This window comes from Nyctereutes procyonoides, unplaced genomic scaffold (genome assembly GCF_905146905.1).
Source record: "Nyctereutes procyonoides isolate TBG_1078 unplaced genomic scaffold, NYPRO_anot_genome, whole genome shotgun sequence".
NCBI classification, from domain to species: Eukaryota; Metazoa; Chordata; class Mammalia; order Carnivora; family Canidae; genus Nyctereutes; species Nyctereutes procyonoides.
The window spans coordinates 3,562,207-3,568,347 of NW_026575043.1; the positions used below are offsets into that span (position 1 = coordinate 3,562,207).

General features: G+C 40.7%; 1 pseudogene; it reads left to right on the top strand.

The window, feature by feature from the left end:
* The first annotated feature begins 2,734 nt into the window (after positions 1 to 2,734).
* On the top strand, positions 2,735 to 4,486 carry LOC129507864 (AP-3 complex subunit sigma-1-like; annotated as a pseudogene).
* The last annotated feature ends 1,655 nt before the right edge of the window (positions 4,487 to 6,141 follow it).

The window sequence follows — 6,141 nt, forward strand, 5'->3', positions numbered from 1 at the left end:
CTATCCTAGGATCCCAGGATCATGACCTGAACTAAAGACAGACACTTAACCAACTGAGCCGTCTAGGTGCACCTGATTGCCTACACATTAAAATGAACTAGCTCTACAGTGTAATTGTTGAAAAAAGCTAATACTGTGTTAAGACAAAGTATCAGAAACCAAAATATTCATTAAGAACTTATTTAGAAGCCTTGGCTCTCAAGCTAGACTCTCAACTAGCTCTGCTACCTTGGGTAACCTTGAACAAATTATTTAATCTCTTCGTATCCACAGTCCTCTCTTCCTCCATTTTAAAAATGAGGATAACAGCAATACCCACTTAATATGGTTCTCTTGCATATTCAGAGATAATACTTATAAAAATCTTTAGGGCAGCCCAAGTGACTCAGCAGTTACTGCCGCCTTTAGCCCAGGGCCTGATCCTGGAAACCCGGGATCCCTGCATGGAGACTGCTTTTCCCTCTGCCTGTATCTCTCTGCCTCTCTCTCTCCCTGAGTCTCTCATAAACAAATAAATAAAATCTTAAAAAAAAAATCTCTAAATTAGGGGTACCCGGGTGGCTCAGTCAGTTAAGTATCTGCCTTTGACTCAGGTCATGATCCCGGGGTTCTGGGATAGAGTCCCATGTTGTTGGGGGGGGGGCCTGCTCAGCATGGGGTCTGCTTCTCCCTCTCCCTCTGCCCCTCCCCCTGCTTGTGTGCACTCACTCTCTCTCAAATAAATATATAAAACCTTAAAACATTTAGATTAGTGCTCTACTAATGTTACCTGCTAATATTCTTTTCTGGAAACTTTATGTACATTTGCATGTGTGATGTGTGACTTTTTATTCAATCATGTATTTATTGGAAAATAATATATTAAGATCACATATTTATTGAAAAGTAATATATATATTAAAATAGATATGTTAAAATGCAGGACTAAAAGGTATACGCTGAAAAATTCTCCCTGATTACCAGTTCTTACAACTGGAAGATAACCCTTGTTCAGCTTCTTGTGTGCCCTTCATTTTTATGTACAAATGGGCACAGTGTTCTGTACCTTTGTTTCTCCCGCCACATACTGCTTAACTTTCCATAGCAGCACATATAGATCTGCTCCATTCTTTTTTTTTTTTTATTTTTTAAATTTATTCATGAGAGACACAGAGGCAGAGACACAGGCAGAGGACAAGCAGGCTCCCTATGGGGAGCCTAATGTGGAACTCAGTCCCAGGATCCTGGGATCATGACCTGAGCCAAAGCAGATGCTCAACCACTGAGCCACCCAGGTGCCCCAAGTCCATTCTTTTTTTAAGCTGCATAGTATTTCATTGTGTAGATGTACCATAATTGATTCACCTTGGACCGAAATTGCATCATTTAGGTTGGACTTCAGGCTTTTGTTTTTACAGACAGTGCTGCCATAGATTTACTCACAGCTTCAACACTGGGGTCAGACAGACTGCATTAAAGACTTAATTAAAGTCCCATTATTGTCACTTATGAACTCTCTGGCCCTGTGTTAGCTTTACTCAACTGTAATTTCCTTTAGTGTAAAATGCCCATAGTAATAGTGCCAAACTCATGGGTTCTTGTGAGGATTAAGTGTAAAATGCCTTGCTTGGTCCCTCATACACAGTAAATACAAAATACTCCTCGACAAATACAAAATACTCCTATTTTTCATTTTCCAGCTTGATTTGTATTGGAGATTTTCTGTAGGGTGAGTTCTCAGAAGTCAAATTGCTAGATCCAGAGGTGTTCATGTAAAACTGATAGATAACGTCACCTTGTCTCCATGTTGGATAGTCTGCTTGCCCCTCTGTATGGATATACACCAGCTCTCTCCACTCTGCTCTTCAGAGGCCAACCTCTATAAAAACTGTATCAGACCCTGTCTTTACCCACTGGCTTCTAGTCAGTTCCCTGTGAGACACACTGGCGCAGGATGGGAGGGTGGGAAGAAGGAGCCCCAGGCTTGTGGTTGGCAGTGGCTGCATTCCTCTTCCAAAAGCTCATTGGGCGGCTCCACCCCCCTTCTCCTCTCACTCCCAGTGCATTTCAGTGGATGCTCCCTCCCCTGGCTGCTTGAGGCCCCAAGGCAACCACTTCCTGCAGGGCCTTGGGTGCTTCACCAACCCTTGTAGTTTCCCTCAACTCTGGGCACATCTATAAATAATCCTTTCATCAAACTTCCTTCAGTTACCCTTCTAAAGTGCCATCTGCCTAGTATGCTAACCAATTCACATGCCCACTAATAAGCTATGAGAATACTTGTTTTTATCATACTTTTGGCAATAGTCATGTCAAATATTTTTTGAGATTTTATGTAAAATTCTTCCTTGTTTGTTTTTTCTGAGCACTAGTGCTGTTATTTATCTTTTATCACAATAGTTCTGTTGAACTTCAATTTCTTTTAAGATTTTGTACATATATATATATATTCAAGATTTATTCATCTCAGAGAGAGAGAGTGCACGCATATGCACAAGCAAGAGGGGCAGAGAGATGGAGAGAGAGTCCCAAGCAGACTCTGTGCCGAACATGGAGCCTGACACGAGGCTCAATCCCACAACCATGAGATTGCCACATGCACCGAAACCAAGAGCCAGATGCTCAACCGATGGTGCCACTGAGGCACCCCTAAAGATTATGTTTTTAAGTAATCTCTACCCCCTACATGGAGCTTGAACTTACAACCCTGATATCAAGGGTCATGTACTCTATGGACTAAACCAGCTAGGAAACCATGAACATTAATTTCTTAAATGCCTTTGCAGAAGTATTGTCTTACTGTTTGCAGACTGCTGTAATAGACTGCCGTAGGCTGGATGGCTCAAAACAACAAAATTTTATTTCTCACAGACTTGGGGGGCTGGAAGCTCAAGATCAGGGTGCAGACTGATTCAGTGCCTGGTGAGGACCTGCTTCCTAATTCATGTGCGTCCTCCCATGGTGGAAGGGACAAGGGATGACTTGTTTTAGAGTAATGGCTGGGCGGGGAGTAGCAGGCTTCATTGGAAGAGCATGTGACTCTTGATCTTGGGGTTGTGAGTTTGGGCCCCACACTAAGTGGAGAGATCACTAAAAATAATTTTTTTTTAAAAAAAAGTATTCATCTATTAAAAAAAAAAGAGAGAGAGTAAGTTCTATACCCAATATTGGACTCAGACATGACCCTGAGATCCAGAGTCACATGCTTTACCGACAGAGCCTCTGGGGTCTATTTATAAGGGCACTAATCACCCTCATGACCTAATCATCTCCCAAAGGCCATACCTCCAAATACCATCACTTTGGAGGTTAGGTTTCAACACAATTTGGGTGGAGGGGAATGCAAACATTCAGTCCATAGCAAATACAGATATTTATTTATCCAACATTATATTAGTTCAATTTTTAAAAGAATTAAAGATAGAAGAAAATTACCCAAAATTATTTTTAGAATTGTTGGAGCTTAATACTTTACTCCAAAATATATGCTATTAAGGAATCACTATAAATATTATTAGGTATGATGATAACACTGTTGGCATATTTTAAAAAAAGAAAAAGCCTGGATATTTAGAAAGTATTCCTCTGCTTATAAGTGAGATGATATGACGTCTATCTTGATTTATTTTAAAATACTCCAGAAGAAGAAAAAATAGAGTGTGGGGGAATACACAGAACAGCCCAGGAAATGTTGGTAATTGTAGAAAGTGGATAATGTAGATGGTGTTTCATGATACCCATTCTTTTCCCTTCTGTACCCGTTCATTATCTCTATTGTCATGTTTATTTCGAAGTTTCCAAAAGAAATAAACAAACAAAACCAATAGCAACCACAAACAAAAAGACAACTAAAAAATCCAAGTAGGGAAAGGATGCCCCAGCCTGGCCCTCAGCATCCACCAGTCAGCCTTGCCAGGCCCAGTAGTGATCAGGGCGGTCCTCATTTTCAACAACCTCGGGAAGCGGTGGCTCTGCACATTCTACCTGCCCTACAGTGAAGAGCCACAACAGCAAACCGTTGGGGAGATTTTGCATTTGGTATCTAAGAAAGGTGAAATGTTTGTAATTCTCCTAGAAGGAGGGTTATTAATTGGAGTATCTGACAACAAATTCACTTATGGACATTGCACACAGCATTATATTTTGTCTTCCACTTCCAGAGAGTGAAATTGGCATTTTATTTTTTTATTTTTATTTTTGAAGTTGGCATTTTAGATCTAATCCAGGTATTCTCAAAACATTTGACAAGTATTTTTGAAAATACTTGGATTTAATTCTCCCTGTAGACAAGGTCGACAGTATTTTGCAGAAGTGGTGCTGGGGGGAATGGTATTGGACACCGACATGAATGAGATTGTGTCTTACACTGATCCCTGAAGAAGTCTGAAGCTGGCATATCAGGGCTGTATCAGCTGTGAAGAATATGAAACTTCCTGCAATCCCAAGAAATATTAACATTGAGGACATAAGTATAAAAGTGTCAAACCTGCCTCAGATAAAAAATTAGAAATGCAAAAAAAAATTAGACTATTCTTAGGTAAAACCCAGAGGGAAAGGTAATTTAAGTTCACATGCAGCCATTCACCAAAAAATAGGGAAAGTCTTAATTTTTGTTCTTGGATTTCAGTCAAGGTGTTATATAGAAGTTGTGTGACATCAAGTAGTTCCTGTGTGTTTTTGTTTCTTTTCTAATCTGCATTCTTGTGCCCACAGAGGGCCTGCCTCTCTGTGCTGTCTACTACAGTATTTCGGGAAGTGTTTTAGACATTTCTTCAATTACATGTTGGTGTCTCAAATGGATTACAAGTGTAGCATTCTTTAATTCTGGTATTTGTCACAGTTGTTATTTAAGAACCAAGTATGGGGGCACCTGGGTGGCTCAATTGGTGGATCACCTGCCTTTGGCTCAGGTCATGATCTCAGGGTTCTGGGATAGAGAGCCCCACATGGGGCTCCCTGCTTGTCAGAGAGTGTGGTTTTCTCTCTCCCTCTACCCCTTCCCCTGCTTGTGCTCTCTCTCTCTCTCTCTCTTTCTCTGTCAAATGAATAAATAAAATCTTTTAAAAAATAAAAAATACAATAAAATAAAAATTAAAACCAAATCTGTATTGCATGAAAACATTATGAGCTTTCTCTCTCTCTCTCTCTCTCTCTCTCTCTCTCTCTCTCTTTTCTTTAAAGATTTTATTTATTCATAAAAGACATACAGAGAAAGGCGAGACATAGACAGAGGGAGAAGCAAGCTCCCTAAGGGGAGCCTGATGCAGCACTCGATCCCAGGACCCTGGGATCACAACCTGAGCTGAAGGCAGATGCTCAACTGCTGAGCCACCCAGGCATCCTAATGAGCTTTCCCTTTCAGCTAAAATAAGAACCAAAGTCACTGGAAAACAAAAACAAAACAACCTATGATTTGCATTCCCTTAAGTATGACTATGAACATTTAATCATAACTTTTCAGTTGTAGTTTTATGTTCACATCATATTTGGTTATTTCCATATTTATTTATTTTATAGATGTATAGTGTGGGGAGGAACAGAGGGAGAGGGAGAGAGAAAATCCTAAGCAGGCTCCATGCCCACCAAGGAGCTTGACATGGAGCTTGATCCCAGGACCCTAAGGTCATGACCTGAGCCAAAGGCAGATGCTTAACTAACTGAGCCACCCAGGCAACCCTAACATTTTTAAAAGAAAAATTTCAAACATACATGCCCTATTCACAGATTTCTCACATCCTATTTATTTTGGAAACTTGTGTATACATGAAGACTGAAAGACCAATACTATGAAAGTCTGTATGCCTGCTACGTAGATTCAACGACCATCACCATCTTGCCATGTTTATCTCTCTGCATAGACTTTTTTAACGGGCCCACTTAAAGTGTTCTTGATGCTTTTGCTCCCTTTTTGCTTCCTCCTCCCCCTGAATTTTCTAATGTCCCTGCTCAGAACACTTCACCAACTCCCCTTTCTGCCTGGCCCTCTAACACGGGCTTTCTAAACAGCCCCAGCTCCATTCTTTATCTCAAGTTAAGAACCAGAACATTTTGTCTCCTATTAACGGCCTATCAGGCACCAGAAGATGGAAAGAAATTGTTTCCTGTGGGAGAAACCATGAGAATGTCTGGCTCGAGGACCACTCACCGTTCCTTCCTTTAGAT